At 44.0% G+C, this 14,326-nt stretch overlaps 1 protein-coding gene across 8 annotated transcripts in view; it reads right to left on the bottom strand.

Moving 5' to 3' along the window:
* SEPHS1 (selenophosphate synthetase 1) overlaps nucleotides 1–14,326 on the bottom strand; it is a 165,984-nt gene that overhangs the window by 141,388 nt on the left and 10,270 nt on the right. For 2 of the 8 annotated variants that reach the window (XM_069765192.1, XM_069765195.1), the window contains one exon: nucleotides 13,893–13,947. The exons of 5 other annotated variants lie outside the window; for them this stretch is intronic. The gene's annotated coding sequence lies outside the window, so the exon portion shown is untranslated. Of the gene's footprint in view, nucleotides 1–13,675; nucleotides 13,809–13,892; nucleotides 13,948–14,326 lie in introns of those variants that run through there. One more of the 8 variants, XM_069765191.1, reaches the window with a different exon arrangement.

Raw genomic sequence — 14,326 nt, 5'->3', positions numbered from 1 at the left:
CAGCTCGGCTCGCAAAAAATATGCCCTCAACCGACCCCAGATCATGAAAAATGGAGACGCTACGAGTATCGGAAAATGGCGCAATTTATTTTTTTTTAGCAAAGTTTGGAATTTTTTTTCACCACTTAGGTAAAAAATAACCTAGTCATGTTAGGTGTCTATGAACTCGTAGTGACCTGGAGAATCATAATGGCAGGTCAGTTTTAGCATTTAGTAAACCTAGCAAAAAAGCCAAACAAAAAACAATTGTGGGACTGCACTTTTTTTGCAATTTCACTGCACTTGGAATTTTTTTCCCGTTTTCTAGTACACGACATGGTAAAACCAATGATGTCGTTCAAAAGTACAACTCGTCCCGCAAAAAATAAGCCCTCACATGGCCAAATTGACTGAAAAATAAAAAAGTTATGGCTCTGGGAAGGAGGGGAGCGAAAAACGAACACGGAAAAATGGAAAATCCCAAGGTCATGAAGGGGTTAATGACCAGGCCAATTTTTACAATTCTGACCAGTATCACTTTATGAGGTAATAATTCTGGAACGCTTCAATAAATCTCCACTGATTCTAAAATTGTTTTTTCACGACATTGTACTTCATGATAGTGGTAAAATTGCTTCGATATAACTTGCATTTATTTGGGGAAAAAAAATGATATTTGGTAAAAATATGGATTGTTACGTGTTACGGAACGACTCAGCACCCAGAATATGTTGTGCAGTTATATGTATGTATAATAGGTTCCATGTGAGATACATGTCCCTAATGCATCAGCCCACAGGCTGCGCCCCTGGGCAGAGGGGACACGATATTCCCCTTTTGTCCGCCCCCCACCTTTGTAATTCCCACAGTAAATATCGGCAGGCTCCGGCCACCTGCGGCTATTGTAATGTATGTCTGGCCTGCCGCTTTTCTATTGGCCTGCCCTCTGTATCTGTGTGATATATTCTATGTCCTGTGAGTAAAGTGTTGTCAGACTGGAAATACGTGGAGAAGAAGTGATCTTTTATATGCGCCCATGTAACCAAGCAATTCCAGCCAGCGTCCTTCATTCAGACTCCAGTCAAAGCAGAGTGGACCTCCTGAAACACGGAGTGGAACTGACAGAGGTACCCCAGCTTGGTAGACCCCGTTACATGGACATTTATTCAAGTTTTCAAACTTTTAATTTTGATGCCCATATATCAAAGAGTTTTGTCACACAAAATAGTTAATAAGTAACATTTCCATTCCAACATGTCTACTTTACATTAGCACAATCTTTGAATCAAATGTTTTTTGGTAGGAGGTTATGAGGGTTAAAAGTTGACTAGCAATTTCTTTTTTTCAACAAAATTTTCATGGCTCCAGCACTAGAGATGTCAATTGAAACAAAGGAGAGGATTATCAAACTCTTAAAAGAGGGTAAATCATCACGCAATGCAAAAGATGTTGGTTGTCTAAAATCTGGACCAAATACAAACAACATGGGAAGGTTGTTAAAGGCAAACATACTGGTAGACCAAGGAAGACATCAAAGCATCAAGATTGGAAACTTAAAGCAATAGGTCTCCAAAACAAATGAGGAAAGAATGGGTGGAAACTGGAGTCAACTGTGAACAAACTGTAAGAAACCGCCTAAAAGAAATGGGATTTACATACAGAAAAGCTAAACGAAAGCCAACATCTTTTGCAACATTGCGTGATGATTTACCCTCATTTAAGAGTTTGATAATCCTCTCCTTTGTTTCAATTGACAGCTCTCATGTTGGAGCCATAATTCATGTCAGTCCTCTTGGTCAGTCTCCAAGGTGTGATCACTCCTTTTTAGATGCAGACTAATGAGCAGATCTAATTTGATGCAGGTGTTAGTTTTGGGATTGAAAATTTACAGGGTGATTCCATAATTTTTTTCCTCACAATTGAGTGATTCCATAATTTTCCCCCTATGCTTGGTTAAAAAAAAGTAACCATTACTGACTACCACATTTTTTGTTCTTGATTTTTTTGTGTTTCTTAAAGCCAGAAAGTTGCCATTTGACATGACAGTTTTGTGCCATGGCTGTGATCTGCTTTTTTTCTACAAAATAAAACAAGTGAATGAAAATCCTCCAAGGCCGGTGATTACATAATGTTTGCCAGGGGTTGTAGAATAAAACAAGTAATCTTTATTTAATCCCTTAAAAACATATAATAAAATACAGAAACAACGTAACAACATCTATATCAAGGACGTACGTTTCGGGGTGAGGAGGGAGACTGCCGTCTGTCCACATAGCTGTGCTCCATTCGGCTACTCCACTGATTTATTTGAGGTCTGTAGCCATAGAGTAGCATGACAACTTTTGGATAATGCCATTGGCCCACTTGCTTAGGATATGTTCCCATGGTCAGAAAATGCTGCGGGTTGGACGCTGTGTATATCCGCAGCATCCAACCCACAGCGTCCAGCTGTTAAAGCATAGTGGATGGGATTTCAAAAAAAATTCCATGCCCACTATGCGTGCACAGACTACTGCGGCTTACCTGCGGACACTGACATTCGGCACGTCTCTCCAGACCGCAGTATGTCAATTTATCTTGCGTTGACGTGAGCCTCCATAAGATAAATGTCACCCATAAAATGTATTGAATGTGGTGAATCCGCACGGTTCAATGAACACATGCGGAATCACCTGCATTCAATAGCCGGCAGTGCTTTGGACACAGTGGACATGTGCTGCGTCCAAAGCTCTGCCGATTACTGACCATGTGCACCTACCCTAAGGGTTTTAGCTTCAACTACTGATCATGTAATCTATAGTTCACATATTTGAGATATTTTTACTGGTATCCCTGGTCCGACTGCAGTCAGCAAGCTGAGATATTACTAGGTGGGAGGTCACTAGACCTTGATATATGTATATACTGTTTACTTAAGTCCCACATCCTTTACTGCAGTCTTTTCTCTATATTTAGCCTTATAGGACAGTACAGTGTCCCCCCTTTTGGGCGCTCTGTTTTTGTTACATTGTATCTGCATTTTAGTCTACGTCGCTTTAAGGGATTAAATAAAGATTGCTTGTTTTATTTCCTGGATCTCTTCATTCGGCTATAGTACAAGTATGTTAGTCCGAATTTGTGTTTATGTAGATATAACTAATCATATGATAAATAGTTGAAAGTCAAATTTGTGTATGAGATAGCCAAGATGATCTACTATATAATTGTCTAAGGGTCACTTCTGTCTGTCTGTCTGTCACGGATATTCATTGGTCGCGGCCTCTGTCTGTCATGGAAATCCAAGTCGCTGATTGGCCGTGGGCGTTTTGCCACGACCAATCAGCGACGGCCAGAGTCTGGCAGCGAAATGGCCGCTGATTCACTGCCCTGCAGTCAGCGCTGACCAGTCACACAGGGTTAATGAGTCAATGGACCGCGGTGTAATGCACTCCGTTAACGCAGCGATTAACCCTGTGTGACCAACTTTTTACTATTGATGCTGCGCATGCAGCATCAATAGTAACACGATCTAATGTTAAAAATAATAAAAAAATAAAAAAAATTATTCTCACCCTCCAATGTCGCGCTGTCCTCGGCAGTGCAAGCGGCAGTTTCCGGTGCCAAGGATGCTATGTGAGAAGGACCTGCCATGACGTCACGGTCATGTGACCGCGACGTCATCACAGGTCCCTGCGCTCATACCAACCTTGGGACCGGAAGCTACCGCATGCACTGCGCACAGGCGCCAGGACTACAAGGGGCCCTCGGAAGGTGAGTATATGTTTATTTTTTCTTTTAAGTCTTTTTTAGCCACGCATATAGTGCCCACATTGCTATATGCTACGTGTGGCTCTGTTATATACTACATCTCTATGCTATATACAACGTGACTGTCCAATATACAACGTGCTCTGTGCTATATACTATGTGGCTGTGTCAGTTCTGTTATATACGACGTCGACTGTGCAATATACTACGTGGCTCTGTTACATACTACGTGGCAGTGCAATATACTACGATATCCGACGTGGCTATGTTATATACTACGTGGCTCTGCTATATACTACGTGCCTATGCAATACACTACGTGGCTATGTTATATACTACGTGGCTATGTTATATACTACGTGGCTCTGCTATATACTACGTACGCTGTTACATACTACGTCGGTTGTGTTATATACTACGTCACTGTGCAATATAGTATGTAGCCTGTGCTATATACTACCTACATATTCTAGAATACCCGATACGTTAGAATCGGGCCACCATCTAGTTGTATATAAACTGATGGTATTCTCACGTTCAAAGCAATAGTCATGGATGGTGAGATATGGAGACAAAGTCAAAAGTTCAAAACTTAGTTACCCTTTTCGCTTGTCAGTGTAAATGTGCCCCTGCTGTGTACTGTGTAATGGCTGTATCTGACCAATAAGTAACACAGTCTGATCATACCACAGCTCCTGAGCAGGGGAAGATGCAAAAAGAGTACACAGATAGAATCAGCTGTGATGCAGTAGTGTCCTTTCTTTGCGGGGAAATGTTTTGTTTGGTCTCACAGAAAGAATCAGCTGTGATTCTGTGCTGTCATGTCTGAATCCTCTCTTCTGCATCCTCCCCTGCCCAGGAGCTGTGGTATGATCAGACCATGTCCCACCACGGTCAGACACGGCCATTACACAGTACACAGCAGGGGCACATTTATAAGATTATCTCAGCACAGGAACATTTTTATTTAACACATCCAATTGTGAAAATTACTTTTATTCCAAGATCTAGTAATTAAAATGTATTTTAAAAAGCCATTTTAGGGTATGTGCACTGTTATGGCTGGCAATCAGGCAACACAGCGTGCAGTAATCAGCGCACATACAGAGATCTGGCAATAACCAAAAACAATAGGACGAGCTCTGAGACGTGGAATCTCTGTAGACTGCAGTACCTGATCTATCCTCACACAACTATAAGCAGCAGTGGATTGCGCCTAACAACTACCTATGCAACTCGGCACTGCCTGAGGAGCTGACTAGCCTGAAGATAGAAATACAAGCCTGACTTACCTCAGAGAAATACCCCAAAGGAATAGGCAGCCCCCCACATATAATGACTGTTAGCAAGATGAAAAGACAAACGTAGGAATGAAATAGATTCAGCAAAGTGAGGCCCGATATTCTAGACAGAGCGAGGATAGCAAAGAGAACTATGCAGTCTACAAAAAACCCTAAAACGAAAACCACGCAAAGGGGCAAAAAGACCCACCGTGCCGAACTAACAGCACGGCGGTGCACCCCTCTGCTTCTCAGAGCTTCCAGCAAAAGACAATAGCAAGCTGGACAGAAAAAACAGAAAACAAACTAGAAGCACTTATCTAGCAGAGCAGCAGGCCCAAGGAAAGATGCAGTAGCTCAGATCCAACACTGGAACATTGACAAGGAGCAAGGAAGACAGACTCAGGTGGAGCTAAATAGCAAGGCAGCCAACGAGCTCACCAAAACACCTGAGGGAGGAAGCCCAGAGACTGCAATACCACTTGTGACCACAGAAGTGAACTCAGCCACAGAATTCACAACAGTACCCCCCCCCCTTGAGGAGGGGTCACCGAACCCTCACCAGAACCCCCAGGCCGACCAGGATAAGCCACATGAAAGGCACGAACAAGATCTGGGGCATGGACATCAGAGGCAAAAACCCAGGAATTATCTTCCTGAGCATAACCCTTCCATTTGACCAGATACTGGAGTTTCCGTCTAGAGACACGAGAATCCAAAATCTTCTCCACAATATACTCCAATTCCCCCTCCACCAAAACAGGGGCAGGAGGCTCCACAGATGGAACCATAGGTGCCACGTATCTCCTCAACAACGACCTATGGAATACATTATGTATGGAAAAGGAGTCTGGGAGGGTCAGACGAAAAGACACCGGATTGAGAATCTCAGAAATCCTATACGGACCAATAAAACGAGGTTTAAATTTAGGAGAGGAAACCTTCATAGGAATATGACGAGAAGATAACCAAACCAAATCCCCAACACGAAGTCGGGGTCCCACACGGCGTCTGCGATTAGCGAAAAGCTGAGCCTTCTCCTGGGACAAGGTCAAATTGTCCACTACCTGAGCCCAGATCTGCTGCAACCTGTCCACCACAGAATCCACACCAGGACAGTCCGAAGACTCAACCTGTCCTGAAGAGAAACGAGGATGGAACCCAGAATTGCAGAAAAATGGAGAGACCAAGGTAGCCGAGCTGGCCCGATTATTAAGGGCGAACTCAGCCAACGGCAAAAATGACACCCAATCATCCTGGTCAGCGGAAACAAAACATCTCAGATATGTTTCCAAGGTCTGATTGGTTCGTTCGGTCTGGCCATTAGTCTGAGGATGGAAGGCCGAGGAGAAAGATAGGTCAATGCCCATCCTACCACAAAAGGCTCGCCAGAACCTCGAGACAAACTGGGAACCTCTGTCAGAAACAATATTCTCAGGAATGCCATGTAAACGAACCACATGCTGGAAGAACAAAGGCACCAAATCAGAGGAGGAAGGCAATTTAACCAAGGGCACCAGATGGACCATTTTAGAAAAGCGATCACAGACCACCCAAATGACCGACATTTTTTGAGAAACGGGAAGGTCAGAAATGAAATCCATCGAAATATGTGTCCAAGGCCTCTTCGGGACCGGCAAGGGCAAAAGCAACCCACTGGCACGTGAACAGCAGGGCTTAGCCCTAGCACAAATTCCACAGGACTGCACAAAAGCACGCACATCCCGTGACAGAGATGGCCACCAGAAGGATCTAGCAACCAACTCCCTGGTACCAAAGATTCCTGGATGACCGGCCAGCACCGAACAATGAAGTTCAGAGATAACTTTACTAGTCCACCTATCAGGGACGAACAGTTTCTCGGCCGGACAACGATCAGGTTTATTAGCCTGAAATTTCTGCAACACTCTCCGCAAATCAGGGGAGATGGCAGACACAATGGCTCCTTCCTTGAGGATACTCGCCGGCTCAGATAACCCCGGAGAGTCGGGCACAAAACTCCTAGACAGAGCATCCGCCTTCACATTTTTAGAGCCCGGAAGGTATGAAATCACAAAATCAAAACGAGCAAAAAATAACGACTAACGGGCCTGTCTAGGATTCAAGCGCTTGGCAGACTCGAGATAAGTCAAGTTCTTATGATCAGTCAATACCACCACGCGATGCTTAGCACCCTCAAGCCAATGACGCCACTCCTCGAATGCCCATTTCATGGCCAGCAACTCTCGGTTGCCCACATCATAATTACGCTCAGCAGCAGAAAATTTCCTGGAAAAGAAAGCACATGGTTTGAACACTGAGCAACCAGAACCTCTCTGTGACAAAACCGCCCCTGCACCAATCTCAGAAGCATCAACCTCGACCTGGAACGGAAGAGAAACATCAGGTTGACACAACACAGGGGCACAGCAAAAACGACGCTTCAACTCCTGAAAAGCTTCCACGGCAGCAGAAGACCAATTAACCAAATCAGCACCCTTCTTGGTCAAATCGGTCAATGGTCTGGCAATGCTAGAAAAATTACAGATGAAGCGACGATAAAAATTAGCAAAGCCCAGGAATTTCTGCAGACTTTTTAGAGATGTCGGCTGAGTCCAATCCTGGATGGCCTGAACCTTAACCGGATCCATCTCGATAGTAGAAGGGGAAAAGATGAACCCCAAAAATGAAACTTTCTGCACACCGAAGAGACACTTTGATCCCTTCACGAACAAGGAATTAGCACGCAGTACCTGGAAAACCATTCTGACTTGCTTCACATGAGACTCCCAATCATCTGAGAAGATCAAAATGTCATCCAAGTAAACAATCAAGAATTTATCCAGATACTCACGGAAAATGTCATGCATAAAAGACTGAAAAACAGATGGAGCATTGGCAAGTCCGAACGGCATCACCAGATACTCAAAATGACCCTCGGGCGTATTAAATGCCGTTTTCCATTCATCTCCCTGCCTGATTCTCACCAGATTATACGCACCACGAAGATCAATCTTAGTAAACCAACTAGCCCCCTTAATCCGAGCAAACAAGTCAGAAATCAATGGCAAGGGATACTGAAATTTAACAGTGATCTTATTAAGAAGGCGGTAATCAATACACGGTCTTAGCGAACCATCCTTCTTGGCTACAAAAAAGAACCCTGCTCCCAATGGTGACGACGATGGGCGAATATGTCCCTTCTCCAGGGACTCCTTCACATAACTGCGCATAGCGGTGTGTTCAGGTACGGACAAATTAAATAAACGACCCTTAGGGAATTTACTACCAGGAATCAAATCGATAGCACAATCACAATTCCTATGCGGAGGTAGGGCATCAGACTTGGACTCTTCAAATACATCCTGAAAGTCCGACAAGAACTCTGGGATGTCAGAAGGAATGGATGACGAAATAGACAAAAATGGAACATCACCATGTACTCCCTGACAACCCCAGCTGGTTACCGACATAGAGTTCCAATCCAATACTGGATTATGGGTTTGTAGCCATGGCAACCCCAACACGACCACATCATGCAAATTATGCAGTACCAGAAAGCGAATAACTTCCTGATGTGCAGGAGCCATGCACATGGTCAGCTGGGCCCAGTACTGAGGCTTATTCTTGGCCAAAGGTGTAGCATCAATTCCTCTCAACGGAATAGGACACCGCAAAGGCTCCAAGAAAAATCCACAACGTTTAGCATAATCCAAATCCATCAGATTCAGGGCAGCGCCTGAATCCACAAACGCCATGACAGAATACGATGACAAAGAGCACATTAAGGTAATGGACAAAAGGAATTTGGACTGTACAGTACCAATAACGGCAGAGCTATCGAACCACCTAGTGCGTTTAGGACAATTAGAAATAGCATGAGTAGAATCACCACAATAGAAACACAGTCTGTTCAGACGTCTGTGTTCTTGCCGTTCTACTTTAGTCATAGTCCTGTCGCACTGCATAGGCTCAGGTTTACTCTCAGGCAGTACCGCCAGATGGTGCACAGATTTACGCTCGCGCAAGCGACGACCGATCTGAATGGCCAAGGACATAGACTCATTCAAACCAGCAGGCATAGGAAATCCCACCATTACATCCTTAAGAGCTTCAGAGAGACCCTTTCTGAACAAAGCCGCTAGTGCAGATTCATTCCACAGAGTAAGTACTGACCATTTCCTAAATTTCTGACAATATACTTCTACATCATCCTGACCCTGGCATAAAGCCAGCAGATTTTTCTCAGCCTGATCCACTGAATTAGGCTCATCGTAAAGCAATCCGAGCGCCAGGAAAAATGCATCAACATTACTCAATGCAGAATCTCCTGGTGCAAGAGAAAACGCCCAGTCCTGTGGGTCGCCGCGCAAAAAAGAAATAATAATCAAAACCTGTTGAATAGGATTACCAGAAGAATGAGGTTTCAAGGCCAAAAATAGCTTACAATTATTTCTGAAGCTCAGGAACTTAGTTCTGTCACCAAGAAACAAATCAGGAATCGGAATTCTTGGTTCTAGCATCGATTTCTGATCAATAGTATCTTGAATCTTTTGTACATTTACAACGAGATTATCCATTGAGGAGCACAGAGCCTGAATATCCATGTCCACAGCTGTGTCCTGAAGCACTCTAATGTCTAGGGGAAAAAAAAAGACTGAAGACAGAGCTAAGAAAAAAAAATGATGTCAGGATTTCTTTTTTCCCTCTATTGGGAATCATTGGTGTGGCTCCTTGTACTGTTATGGCTGGCAATCAGGCAACACAGCGTGCAGTAATCAGCGCACATACAGAGATCTGGCAATAACCAAAAACAATAGGACGAGCTCTGAGACGTGGAATCTCTGTAGACTGCAGTACCTGATCTATCCTCACACAACTATAAGCAGCAGTGGATTGCGCCTAACAACTACCTATGCAACTCGGCACTGCCTGAGGAGCTGACTAGCCTGAAGATAGAAATACAAGCCTGACTTACCTCAGAGAAATACCCCAAAGGAATAGGCAGCCCCCCACATATAATGACTGTTAGCAAGATGAAAAGACAAACGTAGGAATGAAATAGATTCAGCAAAGTGAGGCCCGATATTCTAGACAGAGCGAGGATAGCAAAGAGAACTATGCAGTCTACAAAAAACCCTAAAACGAAAACCACGCAAAGGGGCAAAAAGACCCACCGTGCCGAACTAACAGCACGGCGGTGCACCCCTCTGCTTCTCAGAGCTTCCAGCAAAAGACAATAGCAAGCTGGACAGAAAAAACAGAAAACAAACTAGAAGCACTTATCTAGCAGAGCAGCAGGCCCAAGGAAAGATGCAGTAGCTCAGATCCAACACTGGAACATTGACAAGGAGCAAGGAAGACAGACTCAGGTGGAGCTAAATAGCAAGGCAGCCAACGAGCTCACCAAAACACCTGAGGGAGGAAGCCCAGAGACTGCAATACCACTTGTGACCACAGAAGTGAACTCAGCCACAGAATTCACAACAGTGCACACGTTGCGGATTCTCTGCGGATCCGCAGCGTTTTTTGCGGTGCCGAAACGCTGCAGATCAGCAAATGATTTACAGTACAATGTAAATCAATGAGAAAAAAAAGCAGTGCACACTTTGCGGAAAATCTGCTGCGGAAACGCTGCTGTTTAACCCCTTCATGATCCAGCCTATTTTGGCCTTAAAAACCTGGCCGTTTTTTGTAATTCTGACCAGTGTCCCTTTATGAGGTAATAACTCAGGAACGCTTCAACAAATCCTAGCGGTTCTGAGATTGTTTTTTCGTGACATATTGGGCTTCATGTTAGTGGTAAATTTAGGTCGATAATATTTGCGTTTATTTGTGAAAAAAATGGAAATTTGGCTAAAATTTAGAAAATTTCGCAATTTTCAAATTTTGAATTTTTATTCTGTTAAACCAGAGAGTTATGTGACACAAAATAGTTAATAAATAACATTACCCACGTCTACTTTACATCAGCACAATTTTGGAACCAAATTTTTTTGCTAGGAAGTTATAAGGGTTAAAATTTGACCAGTGATTTCTCATTTTTACACCAAAATTTACAAAACCATTTTTTTTAGGGACCACCTCACATTTGAAGTCAGTTTGAGGGGTCTATATGGCTGAAAATACCCAAAAGTGACACCATTCTAAAAACTGCACCCCTCAAGGTGCTCAAAACCACATTCAAGAAGTTTATTAACCCTTCAGGTGCTTCACAGCAGCAGAAGCAACATGGAAGGAAAAAATGAACATTTAACTTTTTAGTCACAAAAATGATGTTTTAGCAACAATTTTTTTTATTTTCCCAAGGGTAAAAAGAGAAACTGGACACCAAAAGTTATTGTACAATTTGTCCTGAGTACACCGATACCCCATATGTGGTGGGGGAACCACTGTTTGGGCGCATGACAGGGCTCGGAAGGGAAGGAGCGCCATTTGACTTTTGAATTAAAAATTAGCTCCAATCGTTAGCTGACACCATGTCGCGTTTGGAGAGCCCCTGTGTGCCTCAACATTGAGCTCCCCCACATGTGACCCCATTTTGGAAACTAGACCTCCCAAGGAACTAATCTAGATGTGCGGTGACCACTTTAAACCCTCAAGTGCTTCACAGAAGTTTATAACGCAGAGCCGTGAAAATAAAAAAAATCATTTTTCTTTCCTCAAAAATTATGTTTTAGCAAGCAATTTTTTATTTTCACAAGGGTAACGGGAGAAATTGGACCCCAATAGTTGTTGCCAAGTTTGTCCCGAGTACACCGATACCCCATATGTGGGGGTAAACCACTGTTTGGGCACACGTCGGGGCTCGGAAGGGAAGTAGTGACTTTTGAAATGCAGACTTGATGTAATGGTCTGCGGGCGTCACGTTGCGTTTGCAGAGCCCCTGATGTGCCTAAACAGTAGAAACCCCCCACAAATGACCCCACTTTGGAAACTAGACCCCCCAAGGAACTTCTCTAGATATGTGGTGAGCACTTTGAACCCCCAAATGCTTCACAGAAGTTTACAACGCAGAGCCGTGAAAATAAAAAATCATTTTTCTTTCCTCAAAAATTATGTTTTAGCAAGTAATTTTTTATTTTCACAAGGGTAACAGGAGACATTGGACCCCAATAATTGTTGCCCAGTTTGTCCTGAGTATCCTGGTACCCCATATGTGGGGGTAAGCCACTGTTTGGGCGCACGTCGGGGCTCGGAAGGGAGGGAGAACCATTTGACTTTTTGAATGCAAGATTGGCTGGAATCAATGGTGGTGCCATGTTGCATTTGGAGACCCCTGATGTGCCGTAACAGTGCAAACCCCTCAATTCTAACTCCAACACTATCCCCAACACACCCCTAACCTTAATCCCAACTGTAGCCATAACCCTAATCACAACCAAAACCCCAACACACCCCTAACCACAACCCTAACCCTTATCCCAACCCTAACCCCAACACACCCCTAACCCTAACCACAGCCTAATCTTAACCCTATTTCCAACCCGAGCCCTAATTCCAACCCTAACCCTAAGGCTATGTGCCCACGTTGTGGATTCGTGTGAGATTTTTCCGCACCATTTTTGAAAAATCCGCAGGTAAAAGGCACTGCATTTTACCTGCGGATTTACCGAGGATTTCCAGTGTTTTTTGTGCGGATTTCACCTGTGGATTCCTATTGAGGAACAGGTGTAAAACGCTGCGGAATCCGCACAAAGAATTGAAATGCTGCGGAAAATACAACACAGCGTTTCCGCGCTGTATTTTCCGCACTATGGGCACAGCGGATTTGGTTTTCCATAGGTTTACATGGTACTGTAAACCTGATGGAACACTGCTGCGAATCCCCTGCAGGCCGGGTGAAATTACAGTTAACCCTTTCACCCGGCCTGCAGGAGCGCAATCCGACCATGACGCATATGCTGCGTCACAGGTCAGATTGGCACAGGTTTTCATGACTCATACGGTGCGTCAAAGGTCGGGAAGGGGTTAAAAGAAGGAGCATGTCACTTCTTTTTTGCGAGTCTGCAGCGTTTTTGTACCCATTCCATTACAGAAAACCGCAGGGGTAAAAAACGCAGCAAATCCGCAGAAAAAACGCTGCGGAATTGCACAAAAAAAAAAAATCCGTAGGTGCATTTTCTGCCAGGAGAGGCAGAATCCGCACCAGAAATTCCTAAGGCTAATCCGCAACGTGTGCACATAGCCTAAAGGAGTTGTCCAGTGTAAAAATAAAAGGCCCAGGTCACTATGTGACTGCAGACAGTGAGAGATGCCCACGCAGTTATTTCCTTGTATTCCACAAGCAGGTGGGCATTCAAGTGATTGTATTTATGTGATTTGCATTCTTGCATTCACATGCGGACTAATCTCTCTTCTGATAAAACACAGATACGGAAAAGAGTCTAGATGGCATGAGACTGCAAGCATGCAAGTTACATACACACTGTTACGGTTACTAATTACGGTAAATAAAAATCTAATATAACCTGGCAGCATCTCCTCTGTAATAATTAAGTTAGCAAGGAGTCAGAGAGTTTACAGGGACAACAAATGCTCTCTGCATGTTTCCTTGCTAATACACAGAGATTGGATGTCTCCAGACCATACCATGGACATCACATGGCACAATGGAATGCAATATTTCCACCCAATATCGATAAGGTTAACACAATGCCCAGAGACATATCTGTGATTGGGGGACATACCGGTAATTGCTTTAGTGGTTCTTATCTCGAAGATTTTTGGCCTAGGAAAACCATAAAACTGCAATATCAGTCCAAATTGTGGATGTATCAGTCGTGTTTGGTGTCGCATGGAGAAAGTGGACTCAGATATGCGGAAGTCATAAGGTTCCTGTGAGAAAATATCACAAATCTGAATAATGCCCTGCACCTGACATACAATTAGTCATCCTCTTCTCACCTGACCAAGAGGATGGGGGTGAGGATTGTGGAAGGAACTGTATTCAATACCTCACCTAAAAAACAAACAAAACACTTATTGTCAGTTCCCATGAAAACAAATAGGATTGTAGATCTGTCAAAATGTCTTCACTGACTCAGCTGCAAAGAATCGCTCCCCAATATAAATCTGCAAGAGCTTTCTTTCCTAAAAGGGTTGTCCACTGCTAGGAGAACCCCTTCTTAAACGAAATGTTCGACCCTGATAAAATAACAAAATCTGTACTCGCCTCCCATGCCGGCTCCGTTCCAGCAGTGTCGGCACTCGCTGTCCCAGGGCTGCGGTTCGGTGGAATCACACATGATGCCGGGCACCCAATCAGCGCTGACGTCACCGTCTTCACCTTCGGACAAACTGAGTATGAAGAGGAAGTCCGGGATCAGCTGCAGCCCTGG

The sequence above is a fragment of the Ranitomeya imitator genome, chromosome 4 (assembly GCF_032444005.1).
Source record: "Ranitomeya imitator isolate aRanImi1 chromosome 4, aRanImi1.pri, whole genome shotgun sequence".
NCBI classification, from domain to species: domain Eukaryota; kingdom Metazoa; phylum Chordata; class Amphibia; order Anura; family Dendrobatidae; genus Ranitomeya; species Ranitomeya imitator.
Note: the sequence above shows the minus strand (reverse complement) of the source record. Positions and strands in the feature narration are given on the sequence as shown.